At 43.6% G+C, this 23,454-nt stretch overlaps 1 long non-coding RNA gene across 2 annotated transcripts in view; it reads right to left on the bottom strand.

The window, feature by feature from the left end:
* Positions 1–4,919: 4,919 nt before the first annotated feature.
* LOC149875352 (uncharacterized) overlaps positions 4,920–23,454 on the bottom strand; it is a 31,355-nt gene continuing 12,820 nt past the window's right edge. For both annotated transcript variants that reach the window (XR_016439651.1, XR_016439650.1), the window contains exons 2-6: positions 18,199–18,457; positions 17,204–17,341; positions 13,308–13,409; positions 11,495–12,089; positions 4,920–11,324 (exon numbers count right to left, since the gene is read on the bottom strand). This is a non-coding gene — a long non-coding RNA (uncharacterized LOC149875352). The remainder of the gene's footprint in view (positions 11,325–11,494; positions 12,090–13,307; positions 13,410–17,203; positions 17,342–18,198; positions 18,458–23,454) is intronic.

Genomic DNA, 23,454 nt, shown 5'->3' with positions numbered 1-23,454 from the left:
ATCTAGCAGCATGCAAAGGGCTGGGAGATTGTGTTTTCCCATTTACAACACCATGTGGAAAATCCCAGAAGCTAGAGCTGGGCAAAAATTGGTCAGCAGATTAATTATCCCCTTCCCTCACCCTACATGGCAGTAAAAACTATTCTTGAATTCACTAAATAGTTTTAGCCAAAATGAAAGTGCCCCCCAAAATTCAGACCTGTCCAAATAGAGCAACAAGGTTGAGAGGGACTTCAAGGATCTTGTAGTCTGATGTCCTGGAAAAAAGCAAGGTGCGTTATTTCTCCAGTACCTCAGACACCTCTCCAGTGCAAGAGATTTTATGGCTTCCTGGGGCATCTTGCTCTCATCATTAAGAAGTTTTCCTAAGTTTTAGTTCAATCTGCTTCACTGCAGTCCTGCCCTCTGTTGCCAAGAGCAGTTGTTCTTCATCATTTTTTTGGCAGCCTTTCTAACTTTTGAACATTGCTGTCATATCTTCCTCTTAATCTTCTTTTTCCAGATTGAATATTCCTAATTCCTGCTAGAAACATCAGCACAAGCTATCTTGAGACTTAAAAAAAAATGTTTTGCAAAAGAGCAGGAAGCAAAGGACTGGGTGAGGGGGTAGTCGTGTCCTTTTACTCACTAATCTAATAATTAGGAAACTCACCCTTTCTTTCCCTGAAAGTACCTGGTCCCACATGTCCTTTGACAGTGCCCAAATCACCGTGCTGCTGGGAGTTGTGCTCTCTCAGCACTGTTGATGCTGTTCCAGTTTTCATGGAGTACTGAAACAGTCACTGAAGCAGAGAGAAAAAACAATCCATTAGGCTTTTGGTTAAGGCATTCTCCTGGGACATTGGCTTAAATCCCATTAGGCAGAGGAGGGTTTTGAAGGTAAATCTCCCATCTCATGAGAGAATAGCTGAAGGCTATTGAGTAAGAGGGCAGCTCCTCCTCCACTAAGTTTATGAACCTAGCCCTTAGATGCTGTGCCTTTTATTGCAAATAATTGAAAATGATGTTTTGTTTTACCATAAAAAAATCAGTTTCTGGTCTCTTAGTGTTTCTGTTAGCATTTTGGTTTTTGTGGGATAAACTCAGATTGACTTTTTGGCTCGTGCAGACCTTTTCTTTTTCCCATCAGCCACAAAACCAAAAGTTCAAATATTTGTACAGCCCTGCCCTGAACTATTCCCACAACCCCCAGAGTGCCGGCATAAGCAATCTCCCTCGAGGCTTCCCCATTAGACCATGGATGAGATGAGATACCTTGTGGCATTTCCTCCCGACCCACGGTCTATAGGTGAGGCATGCCTAAATCCACCGTTATTTCTTTAAATCCAGGGATTTGATAGAATAAAAAAAATGTCAAGAATATTTATATTTTGTTTTAGAACATGCATCCCATTCTCTGCTTGCTTCTCTGATTCCTATGTAGAGAAGCGGGATTGTATTGATAATATCTGTTACTGCACCCGGAGTGCAGGGGGGGGATAGATGAGAGACTGTAGGAGTGCACGTACCCAGCCACAGCTGCAACAAATTGAAGCCAGATTCTTCTGTCAACCCAAGCATCATCCAGCATTGTGCACAATGCCACTCAACAGAAGATGCTAGTTTCTTCCTTATTTATTTGTGACAGTCATTTCAGTAAGCAGCTGGGTAAGCATGTCGACTAATTCAAGCATTTGGGGATGAAATCATCTAAGTGCTGACCAGGGTACTGAAGTATTGGAAGCAGTTGTGTCTGAAGAGTGCCTCTCACGCAGCCCCCGAGTCCTTCTGCATGCTATGCTACATAACCACACTGCTAGGAAGCAGGAATTATGGTCAGATGTATACAATGAGGTAATGTATTTCTTTTTCTTCCTGTCTTTTAAAGGGACGATGAGAGAAGAAACCTGCCCTGTCTTGCCCTGCCGCTGTATCCCCATTGACATGTTATTTTAATTTCTTTCCTTTACTTAAGACTACCTTTTCAGGGCTAAGAAGTAAAATCATTTTATGGAGTAAATGTTTCTATGGAGTATTTGGCTGCTTCAGCCAAATGAAAAACAGAACTGTCTGTATCTCTAGGCAAAATGGCTGAGGCATCAGCAAATGGCTCTGAAGAGCCATTGCTTTACACTCCTGAATAAGTGTGCCCTGAGTTGACATAGCTGTAGAAGAGTACCTGGTCATTTGAGGTGGGGAGACAAAAGTATCCAGATATGATGACAGCTACTCCTTTGTGTGCTGGTGGTTACAGAAATAGACATGCCTTAATCAGACTAGCTGAATGGCATATTAGGCATGGATGGACTTTTTGACCCTTTTAGTTTTGATCATCCAAAGATGATCCCCTTCAGCTAAACAGATCATGGCCACTCTGCAGAGCCTCTGAGCTGTAATAGTCTCTCACCAGAATTGGACAGTGCAGCGCTCCCTCCCTTGTTTCCCAGAGCCACCATGAGAAAAATCTGATCTTGATTTACCACTATATTGCTCCAGCAAATCTCTATTGATATCAGGGGCAGAAAACTGGCTTAAAATAGAGACAGACAGTCTTTTTAAATCTTCCATAGTCTTTACTATAGTTACCTTTAATTCCTTCACTATCCTTTAGGTATGATCACTGTTTCCAATATAGGGAAGAGATGCAGGAATAACTCAGAACTAAGTGCCCTAGGAAGCTTTGGATTCCTTATAATAAGTATGGCTTTGATAAATGAAAAAAGTGTTTAAGGATTCATTTTTAACCAGTTAAGGCTCTCCCCAAGCTTCATTCCTCTACTGTAGCCCTTAATTTTGTGAGTGTGGACCCACTGAGACAGGAGCATAAACAGTGGCTGTGTTTACATGAGATGCTGACTACATTTGTTCCTATGCAGCTAGCACATTTGTTCCTATGCAGCTGTTCTGTGTGTGTACAAGTACAAAATGACTGTGCAGTAGCTGGAGTTGCTGCATAGTAGCATCGCCAAATAGGTTTTAGGTGATGCTGACTGCGCGGTAGCTCAATACTACTGTGCAGTAGCATCATGTCATGCTTTCTGCCACACGATGCTAATGTGCACTAGTAACAAGCTACTGCACAGTCAGCATTAAATGTAGATGTGGTCAATGTCTCCTACCAGCTTTATGCCATAAGGAAGTACTGCACATCAGACCAAAGAACCTCACTCAGTAAACTTGACATCAAGGTAACAATTGTTGCTGGAGTGATTGCTCAGCTTTAAAATGGATTTCTATTTTAATTTAAAGTTTGAAAGTGATGGAGAATCCATCGCACCCCTAGGAGAGCTGGTTCAATGGTTATTTTCCTTTACTCTTAAGAATGTACACCTGTGTTTGTTTAGTTTCAGCTTCCAACTGTTGGAAATCAATGTTTTTCCCCATTGATAAAAGAGCTAACTACCATCAGAAATCTCTTCTGCATGTTGGTACCTGGGGAATGTGACCAAGCCACCTCTGAATCCTCTTTTCAGTAAACGAAATAGATTAAGTTTCTTAAGACTTTATGAGATAAGATTTCCAACCCCTCCAAATCATTCTTGTCACTCTTCTCTGAACCCTTTCATAATTTATAATTCAAGGACACTCCTCCAGACAACAAGGACAACAAGGACACTTCTCCAGAGAGATAGATTGCACATTTGAAAGAGCCACCCAGATACCACTTGAAGAACAGCTGCAGTACACAAGAAACCCCCCCACAAATTGCACACTGCTGGTTATAACATATCACCCCTCCCTTGAACCTGTACAGTAAATCCTCAAACAATTGCAACCCATACTAGAAAGAGACCTTATTCTTAAAAAGATCTTCCCAGAGCCACCCGTCCTAGCTTTCAAACATGCACTCAACCTCACTAACCTCATCACCAGAAGCAAACTTCCTCAGGCCCAGAACACACCAAAAGGATCCAGTCCATGCCATGACAAGAAATGCAAAACCTGCCAACACATCACTACCCCCACAATTACTGCACCCCACAAGAGAGCCATCAGCATCCCTGCATCTTACAGCTGCACCTCCAGAAATGTCATATGTCTTATCCAATGCACCAAATGCCCTGATGGAAAATATGTAGGAGAGACCAAACAACAACTGCGCACCAGAAGCAATGCACACTGTTAATCTATCAAAGACAGAAATACCCAATTACCAGTGGGGGCACATTTCTCACAAGAAAACCACTCTCTCTCCAATCTCTGAGTCCTGATCCTCAAAGGAAACTTACAAAACACTTCTCAGAGATGAGCCTATGAATTTCACATCATCAACCTCCTGGATACTAAAAATCATGGATTAAATATCGACATTGGATTTATGACACATTATAACCCACCTGACATCTGACTTCTTAGGTATCTCTCCACTATTCATCCCCCTTCTCTCTCTTTCCCACCCCCCCCCAGCCTGCCTCTCACCCACTGACTCCTCAACCTACATTTTCACTACCTGTCCTGCATGCAGACCAGCCCAGCCTCTGGCTTCTTTACTATTCATTCCATCCAGGAAGAGCACACACCAACTGCTGAAACCTCCTTAGCCTGACAAAGAGTTTTTGAATCCGAAAGCTTGCCACAGACAGTAGAAGGGGGGCACTAACAGGGCTCAGCCCCGCCAAACACAGTGCAGCAGGTATAACTGTAGGGCCCCCCGGCTGCAGGGAGGAGGGGCATGTGTGCACACAGATACTTGCACACTTGCAGCCGGGATCACAGCAGGCTGACCTGTAGGCAGGTAAGTTCCTTTTAATCGAGCTTGGGGGAAGGGGGAGGCAGAGCAAGAGTGAGGTAGGGGCAGGGAATCATTCACCCCTGCCCTGCTCTCTCCTGTCTGTGGATTGCCCCATGACCCAGCCCAGACAGGGCCCTGCTCATGGTGAATCAGGCCCTGGCTGGGCTGGGCTGTGGGGCAATTGGAGGCCGGTGGCTCCTCCAGAGCTCTAGCGGAGCCACCGGGCTCTGACTGACCCACAACCTGGCCTGGCCAAGGCCTGATTCACCGTGAAGGCCTGGGCAGGTCATGGTACAATCGGGGCCCAGTAGCTTGTCCAGGGGCATGGTGTAAAAGAGACAAGGGGGGGCGTGCCCACCCTCCCCTGGCTCTCCTGTGGTGCGTGCAGCAGTGGGAGCCTCCCACCTGCACCCCTGGAGGAGCCAGAGCTGAGCCAGGTTCTTCCCAGGGTCGACTCGGGGCAAGTGCCAGGTCTCGGGGGCTCTGTCCTCTCCAGCCCGGTGGTGCAGCTGAGGCTGGCCCCAGTCCAGCCCGTACCAGGCGATGCGGGGCCAGGGCCGGTGTGGGGCACTGGCTTGTGGGAGCCACCAGCAACAGGCAGTGACCCCGGGTGCAGGGGAAGGGGCAGCCTCACAGCCACAGCAGGCTCCAATCCTGAGCCTGGCACAGCCCAGCAACTCCTTCAGAGCTGGCGTGATGCTGGGGAGCCAAGGCGGGGTACACATGGGCCTCCAATTTTTATACAGGGCAGGGGTGGGCCACAGCTGGGCTCAGCCTTTCTTCCCTGCACCCACGTCTCACTGCTGCCACTGCTTTGAAAGTGGCATGGCGGCATGTGCGTCCTGCCACTGGGTGGGCCAGGAAGCGAGGCATATGATGCCGCACAATGCCACATTCAAAGCAGCAGTGGCAGCAAGGCACAGGCACAACCCCTGCCCTGTGCAAAGATCGGGGGCACATGTGCCCCCCCAAACTCTGCTTCCTGCACCCGCGCCTCACTGCTGCATTCCCACAGCCCTTTCCCCTCCCCCAGCCAGTCTTCTCTGCAGACTCTCCTGCCTGGGTGGGGGGTGGGCGTTGTGCACGCATGCATACACTCAGCACCCCCCACAATTTTTTTTCCTCCCTCTGCCTATGTTTTTACAGGTGGGTGGTCTGTCCCTTTTAGAGGGAACAGTCAGCCCTATTGAAAGAGCCCCACTGCAGAGCATTTGGATAGACAGGGTGCCTGGGCCAGGGCAGGATGGTTTTGTTTGGTTTGGTTTGGTTTGTTTGCTTGTTTGTTGCTTAAATGCTGTTTTGAGAAGACTGGCTGAGGAGCTCCTCAGGGAATAACGCCCACATGTAGAAGATAGTAGTTTAGGCAACCCACAACCCCAGAACTGGACATAATTTTCCAGTAATAGTCTCACTAATGCCATTTTTAGAAATAATGGCATCCTCATGGTTAAAAAATACTGAGCCTAATTTGGATTTATTTGGCTTTAATTTCCCATGATAGTTCTTGTTATCCTTTTCTCCTCAGTTTAGGGAGGCTTTATTTGTAGTATTTTCTCCTTGAGAGAACAACATATGCTGTGTAATTAAGTCCCTTCTCAAGCTTCTTTTTTGATCAGATAAGCAGCTGGGCTCTCTAGCTCTCTCACTGTAAGTCATTTTCTCCTTGAATGATTTCCATGTCTTTCTTCCATCCTCTCCAATTTTTCAACATCCTTTTTAAAATACTATGCTCAAAACTGAACTCAGCATTACAGCATCAGTCACACTAGTACCCTGTTCAGAGGTAAAATCTGAATTTTCCTGTTCGCTGTTTCCTTTTTCTATGCATCTGAATATTACTTTGTTCCTTTTCATGCTACAGCATTTCACTGGGAGTTCATGTTGAGAAATTGTCTGTTATGATTTCCAGTTCCTTTGGCGAATCACAGTTTACCAGTGTAGAGTTTCTTATTCTGTGCCCATGGCTGGCACTCTTTACTCCTAAATATTGAGTCCTGCATATGGCTGTTTTAGTCCACTTTTCATATAAAAAGCCCAGGTTACTAACAAAATATTGCTGGTGTGCCATTTTTTTTCCATTGTCAAATTTTGTCCTAAATGGTTTTGAATTTCATTCCAGATAGTTGGTAAAGATATTGAATGATGTCAAAGTTAGAATTGATCAATGCAGAACTTCACTTGAAATCTGCTCCTTGAATGACAATTCCTCACTTACAATTGCTTTTGGAGATCTCTCTGTGCGCATTTACACAAGATGCTTAATGTACAGAAGACTAATTCTACTGCACATTAGCAAAGCGGGCAAAGCCTGTGCTAATGCGCTAATACACAGTAGATTTAGTCTAATGCACAGTAGCATCACCAAAAAATGATTCATCTGCGCTAATGCACTCTAGTGCTGATTACAGTGCGTTGTTAGTACCTGTCATTACAGGTACTAAACTTAATGAGCTGTAATGACAGTGCATTGATGAATATGTAGACGTGCCCTCTGTTAGCCATTTCTAATTAACTTATTATGGGCTACCTTGAATTTGTATAGTGCTATTTTTTATCACAATGTCATGAAAGACTAAATCAAATCCCTTGCAGAAGTCTAAATATATTAAGTCAACTTTATCAATAAAATTTGTGTTCTTAACAAAAGGCTATCAGGTTTGCTTGACAACATCTTTTATTAAGTGAATCTTATTGATTGGCCTTAATCACGCTAACATTTAATTTTCTTTACAGATTCCAGCCACATTGACCTTTCCATGTTGCTGCCTCTGATAATTGATAGCATAATTAGCCAACAATTTCTTCAGTCTTTCTGGTTCCTGTTTTAAATATAAGCACAAGTTTTGTTTCTTCTAGTCTTCTGAAAAGTCTCCAGTGTTCCAAGATGTGTTCAAAAATCAATACTAATGACTGAGAGAGCCACTCAACAGATTATTTTAATATTCCTAAATGCAAATTCTCAAGATGAACATGGGCCGGCAGTGTGGGGAGGCAGTCAGGAAGGCCAACCGCACCTTGTCATGCATCCACAGATGCACCTCGAGCAGGTCCAAGGAGGTGATCCTCCCCCTCTATTCGGCACTGGTCAGGCCACAGCTGGAGTACTGCATCCAGTTCTGGGCACCGCTCTTCAAGAGGGATGTCAACAGCACGGAGAGGGTCCAGAGGAGGGCCACTCACATGTTCAGGGGACAGCAGGGCAGGCCCTACGAGGAGAGGCTACGGGACCTGAACCTGTTCAGCCGCCAAAAGAGAAGGCTGAGGGGGGATCTTGTGGCCAGTTATAAACTAGTCAGGGGGGACCAGCAGGCATTGGGGGAGTCCCTGTTCCCCCGAGCACTACCAGGAGTGACCAGGAATAATGGTCACAAGCTGGCAGAGGGTAGGTTTAGGTTAGATATCAGGAGGCGCTACTTCACTGTCAGGGCGGCTAGGGTCTGGAACCAACTTCCAAGAGAGGTGGTGCAGGCTCCTACCCTGGGGGTGTTTAAGAGGAGGTTAGATGAACACCTTGCTGGGGTCGTTTGACCCCGGTGCTCTTTCCTGCCATGGCAGGGGGTTGGACTAGATGATCTGCTCAGGTCCCTTCCGACCCTAGAAACTATGAAACTATAAGTCCTACACATTTAAAAGGGTTTAATTTTGTCAGTTGCTCTTGAGCCTCCTCTCTAGTTACTGACAGAAAGAAAGCATTTCATTATCACTGTAGGATACCACCATACTTACTTGCATACCTACACATCCTTTTCCCTGAAAATTCGCTAGGAATTGGGTTGTGTGTCTTATGCAAAAAAACACAGCCAGTTGCTAAGGAGCCCTGCATGCTCACTCCACTATCCTTGTCTGGCATGTGTTACTTTCCCTTTTCTCTGGTTTTGCTTTGTCTCAGTGACACTCTGAAAGTGCTGCCAAGGAAGAAATTGTCCATGGCTAGCACCTAGGAATCTCTGCATGCTCACTGTGCTGCCCCATTTGGCACATGTAGGGTTACTTTCCTGTTCCCTCAGAGTTTGATTTGCTAAAAGGATATCCTCAGATTTTGCTGCTCCAGGAGGAGGTGTCACTGCAGCCAACAGCTAGAGTGTTAACAGAGCAGCTCCAGTTGTTGCTACCCTCTCCTGCAGCTGCAGGTAGGAAATTTGGTAGCAGCTGCAGTAGGATCACTTAAGAGGATGGCTGCTCTGTGAGCCATGTGAAAATATTGCTATTTTTAAGGAAAAATCATTTTTTCTTCATTCCATCTTCCAAAACAAGGTGTATATCTTATCAGGGAGAAGGGGAGGTATGCAAAAAAACCCCCAAACAAACAAACAAAACCCCAGTAATACAAAATCCTGCATCTCCAAAAATGGAAAAGAAATACTGACATTATTGAATATATCTGTCTTTTCTCCATGACTAAGTTACTTTTCTTGTCTTATATCAGACACATACTATCATTAAAGGCCCTTTTCAATTTCTGATATACTTTAAAGAATTATATTTTGTTGTCCTTAACCATGACCATAGCTATTTTTAATTTATATCCTTAGCTTCCCTTATCAATTGCCTTCATCTTATGCTTTGTTTTATATCCATGGAATTATAGGAAAAAACATAGCTTTCACAATTCATAGCTATATTTTGCCATTTTCCCATTCGTTATATTGAGACGATTTTTCCCTACTGCCGACTTGTAGGGCTTTGCTTAATATATAAAGAAACAGATATTTTACATCACTTGCATAGACCAAATTATAGGCTCTAATACCTATAGAAATCACAAGCTTAATCCTGAGCCCACTGAAATCAATAGGAATCTTTTCATTAACTTCAGGAGCATCTGGGACAAAACCACAGGGGTAGCTGAGCCTGTGTCAAGACTGCACAAGAATTATTAGTTTTGCAGACGTGCAACAGGATATTTGCCTTTTTCAGACATGTCCCTTTTATTGTGCCCTCTCCTTCAATCTGTTTGTTTATCTTCGTGACTCTTCTTCCTTTCTTTCAGGTTTTCACTCTGCTTCCAGTACTATAATATTAAAGCAACCAGGAGAACCTTGGCCTCTTGCCAGCTGGTCAGATACTGAAAACATTAAAATCACTGAATGCCCTATTTTGGAAAATTTAAGTGTACAGACAGGGAGTCAGATTGTACTCTGTATTAGACATAACATAATCTGCTTTAAAGTTACTGGAACTTCAGAAGTACAGAATCTGGAATGCATATGTATGAATGTATTAACTGGTAAGTCACAAGAAGGAAAGAAGTGGCTGAGTAGCTCCACAGCAGAGGCAGAAAATAACATTTGCTACAGTTGTTTAAGGGAGAAGTTGCTGGCTGGGCATAACTAGCAGTATGTATTCGATGGAGTCAAGTGTCTTGCAGTAGAAGCTATTCTGTGACAGAACACCTGCTTTGCACAAACACAAAGCACTTAGACGTACTTATTTCACCAGAAGCACTTAAAATCTCATTTATGCTTTGTTGCTTAACCCAATTAATATGTAAAGGAATCTGTTTCAAGGGGAAATAAGACACTTGTATATGAACACAGACCTTGTAATTTTTGTATGGTAATGTCTCTGTTTAAGATTGAACAGTTGCCACCAAATCCTGCTTTAATTTACACTGGTATACTGTCAAGAAACACCATTGACCTGGATAAAATTGCTCTGGATTTAACTGGTATAAAAGTAACTGAGATCAGGCCTTTTCTGTTGATTTTCTTCACCAGATGATTTTTATCTGAAAGGCATTTATTGCTATGAAATGAAGGCAATGATATTACATTCTACAAAATATTTGTGAGATATAAGGAAGCAGAAAATGATTTTTTCCTTAGACAGCTAACTAGTACAGGGTTTGATAGTTGTGACTAGTACAGGGTTGCTTCTGGGTTTGTTTGAATTGGGGGGGGGGATTGGTTGAGATTATTTTTTTTTTTTTGAGAATTTTTTGCATTTGAGGTCCTGGTATTAGACATCTCGAAAAAAAAAACATCTTAGACATTTACCTGACAGCAAGAGGGAATCTAACATTGCTGTTTGGATACAAGACCTTGTCTACCTTGATGTTTCTACAGTGTTTGCCACAACCGTCTTGGTCTTGCCTGTGTTTTCTAAGCACTACTGTGTAATTAAAACTAAATAACAATAATAGCAAATATCCTGCTGCAAGAACCATTAGGTTGAAAGGGATTGTCAAGTGTCATCTAGTCCAGCCTCAGGAATGGAAGGTTTCCTTCCCAGTGAACTGCGTTCATTCAAAGGCAGACCTATTAGAACCTGCTTTGCATTATTCTGTATCTTCAATCCCCAGGCTTTGGCACTTAGCAGGAATACAGTTAATATTTTCTTTTATCCCTAGATATGACATTCTGTTCATATGGATTACCAACAATTCCATTCAAGCAAAGTTGCACTGCTAACATTCATGAAGTGCCTGAACCTAAGCTTTAGGCTCAAAGTTTCTTCTCAAAACAATTCATGAAATAAAAATGAACGACTCTCATCACATGGTATTTCTGTGAACCTCTGACAATCAGGGACATCATTTAATTGGCAAATTTCTATCTTCTGTAGTCGGCCAATAATGAAAGTTCTCTTGTGCTAAGTCACCAAGCTGGAAGCTCTGCAAGAAATTACAGACATATCCTCATACCACTGAGTTCATCTAATGACTGTTATCAGATTTTCAGCATGCAGGGGAATTTCATTGTAATAGCGGGCCTTTGTGCAGCAACCAATTTAGATTTTCAGGAGAATGCAAATAAGCGAATGTTCTGAGAAGAACTTAAGTACCTGAAGCATTAGAAGTGTCCATGTTGTTCTAGTTGATGGTAGAGAGGATCCTAGGACTTTGTCCTTTACGATGATGAGCACCCTGGCCACAGCCAGCAGAGAAAGGAAGCATACTTAAAGCACATGCTTTACCGCTTGACAGGATCAGGACAGTAGGTTTAGCACCTAGAGGATCTTTCCCAGAGATGCGTTTGTTCTGCAGATACATGGAGATTCTCTTTTCCAGTGGTACACTTTTTAACAACAGAATAAAAACACAAAATAAAAGAGTTTGTCATTTTGCTTCTGATAGTCAAAAAGCCTTTTCTGTGTGACCTTTCAATAAACATCCAGCATGACATGATGCTGCTAATAAGGGGAAAGACGGATATTACAGGAGCAGAAGGATTGTGCTGTTGCCAGGGCTGTGGTTATATGAGAGTATAATTCCCTGTGGTTTGCAGGAGAGTATAATTTCAAGAAATTATACCATCTTGTGTGCTTCTGGCAGTTCCTTGATTTTTGGTGAGGGTTTCCTTTGTACCTGACCAGCATATTCCATCCTGATATCAACTGTAGAATAAGGGTTGCCAACTGTCTGTAATTTGCGGGTGGTCTGTAAAAAGAAAAGCTAAAAATGCTTATTGAGAAAAACTAAGAAACCATGAGCTTGATTGAAGATCCGTTGTTGAAATGAAGCTGCATGCAAGTATTGATGGACAGACAGAGCAGAACAGCACCTCCTTGTGTGTGAGCAGAGGCGCAGCACCCTGCAGGGAGTTCTCCATCAGGGCTTTGTGGCCCCACAAAAGCCTACAGTAACCCTGTCTCCCCCAGCCATGTGCTGCCACTGTGTCCTGTCAGCCATCACCTGCCTGTAATGGCTGCTCACTTAAAAGGTAGGCAGGGCCATGCAGCCCTGGGCAGTCTGAGTCACCCGGCAGGACAAGGATGGGGGAATGTGTGACTGGGACAGAGCTGCAGGGTTGGGAGAGAATAGATGTGGGTGAGCTGAGAGGGAAGTAGCGGGGCCAGTACAGGTAAAGTTTTGGGGGTAAGCTGGAATGGGTAAATCATGATGTGGGGTGGGGTTGGTGTATCAGGGTGTGGCACTGAGTATTGCTAATAAATTAGAATATAATTGCCTAAAATATACAGCTAAAAGACAAACTTGAAATAGGTTTACCCCTTCTTCAAAAAAAAAAATACATTTAATTATTTCTGCATATTTGGGCTGTGGTCACAAGTCATTCTTGTGCAACTCTTTCATGTGCACATATGCTGATTTTGCACACAACGGGCACATCAAGGCAAGCATGCATCTGCGGTATGCAGTGCTACAAACCACTCGCCACACATGCAGACATTCGCTGTGCTGCTAATTAGCACTGTGGCAGGTTTTTCTGAAACTGGGAGGTGCCACTCTCAAAAGACCTGGGCCTGAAAAAAGTGGGGCAGTGCGCATGGTAGCAGTGTGCGCCACCCAAAACCGGAACCTGGCCAGCTCCACACACCTAATCGCCACTGCTGCAGCCCTGGGAGGCCCCCAGGTAAGACTGTTGGGGCTGATTCAGGTGCTGGCTCCAGCCTCCCTTATACCACCTGGGGCAAATTGCCACTCACCTGCATGCGCATGCAGAGGTGTTCCCTCAGGGGACAAGTAGCAGCAGCACAACTATGTGCTGCTGCTATTTGTCCACAGGAAAACACAAGTGTGTGCTTGTCTGGATCTGTCCAACATATTTTGTGTTCACACATGCCAGTGTCTGTAGGTAACTATAGTGCACATCTCATGGCATAATATATAAGTACAGTGATCTAGGAAGGTCCTTACCCTAGGAGAAACCATTGCCAACAGGTTAACTGTCTGGGACTGAAGGCTGTCTGGTTCTTTTAGTTACTGCTGAATGCCACTAGATGTCCTCTGTTGCCAACTCTGTTCAAACATTAGAATAGAAAAATATATCCCCTTTGAAAAACGGATTCCCCAATGTTAGGCTCTGGGTTTCCTACCTACCAATACACAATAAGAGAATCATAGGGTTGAAAAGACTATCAGTGGCCATCTGGTCCAACTCCCCCCATGAATACAGGAATGCTATGCCTAAATCTTTCCTCATCAATGCTTGTCCAACCTCCTCTTGCAAATCTCCAATAAAGGAGACTCCACAACTTCTCTGGGCAGTCTGCTTCACTGCCTCACTTCTCTAACAGTAAGGAAGCTTTTCCTAATGTCTAATCTACTTTGCTATAATTTGAAGCCATTGCTTTGTGTCCTGGCAGCTAGTCAGATTATTTGAAGGCTGCTTTCATGTTCCCCCTTAATTACTTTTTCTGAAAACTAAAGATGCCTATTTCTCTCAACTTTTCCTTATACAGCTCGTCTTCTAAGCCCTTTATCTGTTTTGTCACCTGTCTCTAGACACTTTCTAACTCTCCACGTCCTTCTTAAAATGTGAGCCAATAATTGCATACAGTAGTCCAGATGAATACGGTACTAACTAAGCAGTATTAAACAGTTACATTGCACCTCCTGGGCACATCCCCACAAGTGGGAATGCATGTTTCCCCAGGGACAAATAGCAGCAGCACATAGTTGTGCCACTGCTAGTTGTCCCTGAGAAATGTCTGTGTATGCACACTCTGGTGCTCAGCAAATTGCCCCAGGTGGGGTAGGGGAGGTTGGGGTCGGCACCTTGGTGGTCCCAGCAGCCTTATCTGGGGTCCTGGGAACCTCCCAGAGCTGCAGCAGCAGTGATCTGAGTGCATGGAGCCTGGCCAGCAGCTGGAATGTAGTTCTGGCTGGCCAGGCTCCAGTTTCGGGTGTTACTTTGATGCCACATATGCGGTACTGCTTTTTTTTGAGTGCATTTTTTAAAATACTGGGATTTCCTGTTATCTAATTTTGTTGCTGTGCTGCAAATACGCAGTGCAGTGAATGGATTAACATGCACTGTTATGAGTTTTGTGCAAACCGCACATTCCTGCTCGTGGGGATGCAGTCCCTATGTTTTACATGTAATACTCCAGTTGATGCACCCCAAAATTGCATTTGCTTCTTTTGAGCTGCATCACATTGCTGACTGGTATTGAACCTGTGATCTGCCAAAACCCCAGGATCCTTCTCAGCAATGCTGCCATCCAGCCACATGTCTGCCATTTTGTATTTGTGGGCAACTGGCAGTTCTCTGGATCATGGTGTATGCACAAGAAAGCTAGTTAGGAGCCTGATGAATCTGCTTGTGGCTGACAAGCCCAATTCAAGAGTGACACAGATTGTTAAAAGTTTCACAGATCCATGTGTTGTCTGAGTTGGAGTCTAAGTTTACAGCACACTGCTCTCTTCCTTCTCACTTTGCTTCCATCCTCTGGATTAAAGCCACTTCATGGTGAGCTGTACCCAGTGCCAGATCAGATGGGATTCTGCACACTCCTCCCAGCTCTTTACACTGATATTGAACAACTTCATATCAGTTTTGCACATATCATGGTATCATCATAAAGGGCAACCCCACTTTCTAGAATTATCTTGAGTCTCACTGCACAAAATATTCTTGGGAATACCATCTCCTTCCATTCTCCTGATATGGCTGAGCCATTAAAACCTCTTTGTCTTGATAGTGGTTTCTAAGTGTGCACTCCCAACAGCTCTCTTACCACTCCCAGATCTCTATACTGTTTATTCATATCTTGCTTCCCAACAGGGCTTGCTTGGCTTCTTTTTCTTTGGGCTAGAATTCAGAATAGAGCTGGACTTGAGGGGACCCTTAAAAAGGACAGTGCACACTGAACCAGCACCCTTTTTGCAATGATGTAGTCCACGTACGTGCAAAGTACATGTTGAAGTAAGGTACATGTTAAGTAGTTTGAATTAGCAAGGTAGCATTTTACTGCCATTTTGCAATCATTTTACAATGTAGTCTATGTACATGCAGTGATGTAATCTAACATGTACATGCTCCTGTGTTCATGCCAATCAGCCTGATATGTAGAGGGGTGATTTAAAATATGAACTAAATACTTCATATTGGTGAGAACTGAAAAACAGGTATGTGCAGAGAAAAGAATAGCATTTGGATCTACGCAGAGCAATGTTACTGAGAGAACAAGCACTTAGCAAACTGAAAAGAATAGCAGCGACTGGGCGCCGCACTTCAAGAAAGGTGTGGAGAGGTTTGAGAGAGTCCACAGAAGAGCCACTAGAATGATTAGAGGCCTGAAGAGCAAGCCGTATGAGGAAAGGCTGACAGATATGGGACTGTTCAGCTTAGAAAAGAGAAGACTTTGGGGGATTTGGTGGCAGCTTACAAATGTATCAGGGGAGAGCACTGGGGGCTAGGCGAACAACTATTCACCAAAGCACCCAAGGGGAAAACCAGGAGCAATGGTCATAAACTCCTAGAAGAAGGTTTCAGACTGTATATAAAGGAAAACTTCTTCACGGTTTGTGTGACCAGATCTGGAACAGACTCCCAGTGGGGTGGTGCAGGCACCTACCCTGGAGATCTTCAAAAGGAGACTGGACGCACACCTTGCTAGGGGTTATTTGAGCCCAGCAGTCTTTCCTGCCCAGAGCAGGTGGCTGGACCCGATGATCTCGTGAGGTCCCTTCCAGCCCTAAACGTCTGTGAATCTGTGGATGAATGTTGCATCAAAGTTTAAGTTATTTAAGATTTTGTGTGTGTGTGCATACGCGTATAGTTACTTAAAATATCAATACAAACAATTGTGCTAACATAAACGGTGGCCCATTACGTCTGGAGATTTCTTCATTTTTTAGGAGTGTACATCAGGGTTTGTAGAATGGATTCTGTGTTGCGGAAAAGAAATATGTGCCACCTCTAGCACTAATTACCTGTTGCTTGTTTTATGATTTATTTTTTATTTAATTTTTTCTTGAGTAACCAATATTCTTTGGATTTATAATTTCCTAAAGATAGGAGATAAATAACTATTGTTATTATTATTATTATGGGTTAAAATTCAGTTATTCTCTGTGAGATCATTTAGGATTTATTGGATTTATTTATTCATAGGTTATGAAAGAAAATTTGACTTTGAATTGGTTATATTGGTGGATTGTGAGGAAAGGGTCTGGAATATAAAAGTAATTATGAATCACTGTTATTTTCAATTGCTAAGAACATATTTTCACATGATGAATCTTGTTCTATAAAATTGTTCCCCTGCCTACATATTTTTTTAATTTTCATTTATGTCAAATGTTTTGAAAGTTAGGAGGTCTCCTCTCCTCTGCTTTATACCTTGTGTGTTGATTTATACTTCATATTATTATTTATTATTATTCGTGTTGCATGTGTGCCTAAACATATTAGTCCCATTGGAATAAAGCATTGTTTAAACACTTACCAAATGAACAGAGTCTCTGCTAATATAACTTACTGCCTAAGATGAGAATTAAAACAGATGGAAGGGAACACAAGTTAACAATGAAATGATTATGGGCAGGATAATTAGTCTTAATTAGCAAGGTAGCATTTCGTAATCACTTTACAGAGATGAAAATGAATTTCCATGCTGCAAAGTAATATAGAATAAGAACTTTTAAATCCTCACTTCCATGTTATACCATATCCTATTTTGGGTAGATTATGACAATACTACTAGCAGCAGTGATTGATTTTAGCACTAACAGTAATGCATATTGCATGCAAATAATGTCCCAATATGGTGTTGTTAATGATTTCTCTGTATTTCTTAGTGTCTCACCTCACACTCCATTGTGCCGCAATCATACAGGTTAGCCACGACTCAGTTTATCCCTCTGAAGTCAATGATGCAGATTCTCCTTTTATTGTGTAAACACAGTGTACTTCCAAACTCAGCACCTTCCTGGAGCAGGGTTTACTGCCAAAAAAATCAAGAAAAAGGCAATACAATACTGTTGAGATCATCAAGCCAGGCTTGACTACTTCTAGGGTTTCTCCCTAAAGAGCGTTCAGTCCATACTTTAGATGTGTCCTCACATCTGTCTTGTGTCTGGATCAAGTAATAAGGCACTAATAACTCACTGAGTCAGAAGACCCCACTTAACTCTTTCTCAGCAGGATCTAAGGGCACTGCTGGGGGAGGGGGCTTTCAAACACACTGACAGCCTATTACAACAAAAGCTTTCAAATTAATCTCTCCTGTCCATTATCATCTCAGAACTGAAAGCATGGTGGTGTGGATATGCCTGGTGCATACTCACCTACTTTTATTTTTGCTGGGGGGCAGCTAAAATGATGGACATGTGGAAAGTATTACGCATTTCAGGTGACAGCCCTCTTCTCAAAGGGGGCCAGGGCCCAGGGGTTCCCACGCACTCTGTACCTCTGGCCTGATGGACCCTATCCAACCCCTATTTTAGTTCATTTTAATCTTTCTGTTGATGTCAGTGGAAGTTGAATCAGATCCTAACAGCACTATCCATTAAGATAAAAAGCAATACAAAAGCCCCGATCTGTTTGAATCATATGCTATCCCTATCTATTGCTGATTACCACAGCTGAAGTTAAACTACTGACATATAAATAAAATGGTATGTGCCGTAATGGTGCTATGCGTATATGAAATAAAGAACACTAATAGCTCCTTAAAAGTTATTTTGAGTAATAAGCAGAGTACAACTACTGTAGCCATTTGGCCATAAGTAACTCCTGCTGCAAGAAACAAACTGGCCTGAAAAAATGCTAACTGCATAGTTTGTACAAGTTGATACTTACATTCTCTTTTCCTTTAATCAGTGATTACATATTAGGCAGTCAAAAAAAAAAGTTGCCACGCCAACCAATTTTGAAAGGGCTTGAACAGGAAATGCTGTTGGTGGAGGACATAAGTTCATGAGAAAGGCTTTCCAACATTTTTCCAGCTGACAGGAAGCTACATTTGCCACAAAGGATTTCTTGACGCTTCTTGAAGGTCAGTAGCCAGGCCTCCTGCTCATGACTCAAGCAAGAATAATGCAAAACATTTGACATGGATCTATGGGTCAAACACAGTATGGAGATTTGTGAACTCAAAGTGAAATCACATTTGTTTCAGATCTAAACAGAATAGGCTCACCTACTACCTTTATTAAATATTCTGTAGCATTTCAGGTGCTTAACCCCTAGAGGAAGGAGAATAGTAAGAGGCCTTCATCAGGCTGGTAGGCAAAGGGTATTCTGCATTATAATAGAAATGGTAAAAATAGTCTATCCAAGCAAAAATTTCCACTATGTCACGTCTCAAACATGGTACAGTGGAAATGTACTTTACTGTGTCATTGTCATTGTAAAGCTTTCCTTAAGCAAGGACAGCATAATTTGGCTGCATAATTATAGCAATTAACTGTTGAAGTCAATCAGAATTTTAGCTGTATGTTCAGAGTATGTATACACTTTGTCATTGTAATATTTGAGCTTGCAAATTAGGAAATTATCTACACAATGTGCAATGAGGTAGAGAACTATTTATTATTAATATGTTAGAGACGGGAACTGAAGCATGGGTATAACAAATGACTTATCCAACATAGATTTCATAGACATTAGGTCTGGAAGGGACCTTGGGAGATCATTGAGTCCAGCCCCCTGCCCAAGGAGCAGGAAGTCAGCTAGGGTCAAAGAATCCCAGCAAGATAAGCATCCAAACGCTTTTTAAAGGAGTACAGAGTAGGTGCTTACACCACCTCTGGAAGGAGTCTGTTCCAGGCCTTGGCGGGTTGGACAGTAAAGACGTTTTTCCTTATGTCCAACCTAAAATGGTCTTGGAGAAGTTTGTGACTGTTGGTCTTTGTTAGCCCATGGGGTGTTCTGATGAAGAGATGTTCCCCCAGATCCTGATGCACACCCCTGGTGTACTTATAGTCAGCCACCAGATCTCCCCTGAGCCTGCGCTTATCCAGGCTGAAGAGTCCCATTGCTCTCAGTCTGTCTTCATAAAGCCCTCTGATCATGCATGTAGCTCTCCTCTGGACTCTCTCAAGCTTCTCTACATCCTTCCTGAATTGTGGAGCCCAGGATTGGATGCAGTACTCCAGCTGTGGCCTCAACAAGGCCAAGTACAGCGGGAGGACGACATCCTGAGATTTACTTGAGAAGCATCTATGGATGCAAGCCAGAGTTTTGCTCATTTTACCAGCTGTGACATTGCATTGGTGGCTTGTGTTCATCTTGTGGTCAATCATGACCCCCAAATCCCTTTCAGTCTTGGTGCTAGTGAGCGTAGCACTGCCGAGCCAATAAGTATGCTGCAGGTTTTTTTTCCCCAATGTGCAATGCCTTACACTTGTCAATATTGAAAGTCATCAGGTTTGTATCTGCCCACTTTTTCAGCCTATCCAAGTCAGCCTAGATCACCAGCCTATCCTTCGGAATGGGCACTCTACCCCGAAGTTTGGAGTCATCGGCAAACTTGGCCAGTCAACTTCCAACACCTATATCCATGTCATTGATAAAGATGTTGAAGAAAACAGGTCCAAGGATGGAGCCTTGGGAGATGCCACTGGTCAGAGAGCATCATGATGATCCACTTCCGTCAACCACCACTCTCTGTGTCTGACCTTAGAGCCAATTCTCTAGCCATTGGACTGTGATGTAGCCGAGACCACAGTTGTCCAATTTTTCCATGAGGAGATCATGGGACACCAGATCAAAGGCTTTTTTGAAGTCAAGATATATGATGTTAATATCTTCTCCCTTGTCCAGGTGATATGTCACCTGGTAGTAGAAGGAGATAAGATTGGCCAGGCAAGACCTACCCACAACAAACCCATGCTGGCTGTCCCTCAGGATGTTGCCATCAGCCAACTTGTTAAGAATGGACTCTTTGATGATTTTATTCCAGAATCTTACCAGGGATTGAGGTCAAGCTTATTGGCCTGTAGTTCCCTGTATCTACTTTCCTCCCTTTCTTGAAGATGGGAGACCTTCTTCCAACATCACAGAGTCCATGGCACAGCTGAGAAATGAATCCAAATCTCTTGGGTATTTGCCCTGCATTTTAACTTATAATTTGCTTAGGAATTCAACATTTAGCTCCATATGTCCCAGCCGCCTGTGGAGGGCTCAGGATTGAGAGTGTGGTCGGGGGTAGAAAGGTAAGAAAGATTTATTAACTTAACAAAAACACCACTATATGTAGTAACAAGACAAACAATGACAGACAATAATAATTTGCATTGGCAACTTATTGGCAGTCCCCTCTGATGCCTGATGTATGATAAGTTCCTCTTCCACAAAGCTCAGCGAAGTCAGGCGTTCCCAATCAGAGCTGTCCAAGGGGTACCGGAAAAGACCCTGGTATTCAGTCTTTCAGCTCCTTGAGATCCATGGGCCCACCAAATCCAGGCCAGCAGCTAATCTTAAATCAGGAGCTTCTTTTACAGTGCTGCATCTTCCTTCTAAATGATTTCTGTATGTGCCAGCCAATTTATAACTTCTGAGATAAGCTGATAATTTACAACCATCTAGATTCTTCCTACTTCAAACTGTCCTTACAACTGACCACTAGCAGTACAAGCCTTACATTCTTTTGATAAGGTTAATTTTTACTACGCCACAGGGCCTACTACTTCAAGACTTTGCTAAATTTGCTAGGCCTCACTACATACAAGGCCTTATGAATCTTTGACTTTAATTAGGCTCTTAGCAACAACATATAGCTTAATAGCTGAACAAATGACAGAAAAACACTTGGTCTAATCTTCATAGAGCCTTCAGCAAGCACCTTTATCACACAGACATAATTTTCAGCTGTCGCACTGTTAGAAATGCACAGTAAATGGAGTATTGTTATAATATTGTTAGAAATGGAGTGTTGTTAGAACTGCACAGTTTGCATCTCGTACCTGATAAGAAAAAACACTGACTTTTTTCCTTGGCTAGCTTTGTTACAGTGTTTTTTCTTATGCTAAATCACTCCCTCCCCCACACTCCTTCAGACTCCCCCTGATTTTCACATGCAGATTACAGAAGCTGGAATTCAACTGACTGTGTCCTTGAAAGGGGGGGGATTTCAACTCTTGGTGACCTAGAGAACTTTCTGAGCGTGCGCAATTAGCTGATGCATATTCACCTATCCACCCCGCACACTTAAGTAGTTAATTATAATATACATGCGACGGATGAAGTGACGTGATCACATACATGTTTGTATGAACCAGAAATGAGCTGTAAGAGTTCCTGTTTCTGCACACGTGCCCAGGAGGAAAGGGATAAAATGCCAGCTGAGAATTTCCTCAGGGGCGCGGAGTAATCTGAGTCCTTTGGCTCTGCTCCGACCCTATTTGCAAATACACCTTTTGTGCTGCTAATAAGTGTGTGTCTGAGATTCTTTTCACGAGCCTCCAAAGAAACGAACCGCTTTTTGCATCAACACTATGCATTGTACAGTTAAGCATACAGTTAAGGATACATCTTGCAAAACTGGAGCAAAAGGGGTTTTGTTCCTTTCCTACAATATACAATCCATTCCACAACCCACTTAGTCACAAGCAATTTGTTAACGGCACCAAGTCTAGACTTCAGGTGTTTATAAATCCCAGTCCCATGCTTGGTTCACTGGACCACATGGCTTCATGAAAAATAATGGAGGGTCAAAGCACTAGCGTAACTACTCCTTGCTACCCACTCTCCCCCTAGGCAAAGATCAGTAGTTTCTCATCTGAACTCTGGTTCAGTTTGGTAGGGCCTCATTTGTAGAACTGTCCCTTTGAGGTGTCTTGTGGAACCAACTTTTCATTTTAAATTGTTCTGGTAAGAGCAACTGGATAGATTTGTTAAAAAATGGCCATTTAACTCCTCCTAATTCTAGCTGTGCTTCCAGCCCCATAGAGTGAGAACTTGCATGGGTATAGAAGCATATGATTTTTAACTACTTAGGTAGTATTTTTATACATAACCAGGTGTCTTTTTGCTGATGGATCTTGTTACATTACTGAAATCATGTAATAAATAAATTCGTCAGAAATAAATAAGCACACCTAAAATACACCTGAAATAAACACATATAAACTAGCTCTGCATGTTAGGACCCTGCATGTTAGGACTTTGCTGCAACCTCCTGCATTTGTTTTTGGATAGAGGGCAGATTTATTTTGAATTTCATTCAGGAATGTTGTGCTAGATGATAGCAACATGCATCTTCACCAAGGATCTGGGTTTTCCATTTGCTATGGAAAAATGCAGTAAAACCTAGATTGTCTCCTTTAAAAGAGAAAAACACAGGAAATGGTGGGTTTCCCCTTGCAGACTGGCAGAGTTCCAGCCTGCAAGGGGCTGTGGGGAGTAGGAGAAGGGCAATCAGCAGAGGGCAATGCATGCATGTGTTTCATACACATACACTTGGCTCCCAGGCAGCAGGGAGAGCACACCCTGCAGCTAAGTTGGGTGGTGGGTGGGATTGAGGCCCCCATAGTGAGGGAGGGATGGAGGAGTTGGGCAGGGCTGGGGGTGCTACCCAGCTCGGGTGGTACTTGGGGCCCAGGCAGGGAGTGGGACAGTGCCATGGGTGGCTAATTGGTGGGGGATGGAGGATGGCTGGCTGCCGCCACACGACACACACTGCTGGAGGGCATGTGGGCATGTGCCCCCCAGATTTGTGCATGAGGTAGGGATGCACTGCCCACTGTGGGTTCAGGGCTCCTCACCCTGCTGCCCTCCTCTGTGGCCCAGCAGGGAAGACCCAGGGTGGCATGGCAGACTGGGGCAGGGAAGCTCGGTGATGCCGCCACAAACCCCACACACCCATAGCAAGGCACCCCCTGCCCGCCTAGCAGCAGCGGGGGTGACAGTGCAGAGTTGTACCCCTTGCTGCTGCTGGGCAGGCAGGTAGCACCTCACCATGTCAGTGCAAGGCTCCCAGCAGTGGCATGGAGTTTCCCTGCTTGGCCCTGCTCTGCCCTGCCATGCCAGGTCCTGCCTGCTGGGCTGCAGAGGCCCCAGAGGAAGGGCAGCAGGGTGGGGAGCCCAGACCCTCCAGCGGGCAGCCCGTATCTG

This window comes from Crocodylus siamensis, chromosome 1 (genome assembly GCF_052110815.1).
Source record: "Crocodylus siamensis isolate JL-2025a chromosome 1, ASM5211081v1, whole genome shotgun sequence".
Lineage (NCBI taxonomy): Eukaryota > Metazoa > Chordata > Crocodylia > Crocodylidae > Crocodylus > Crocodylus siamensis.
This window is presented reverse-complemented; position numbering and strand designations above follow the sequence as displayed.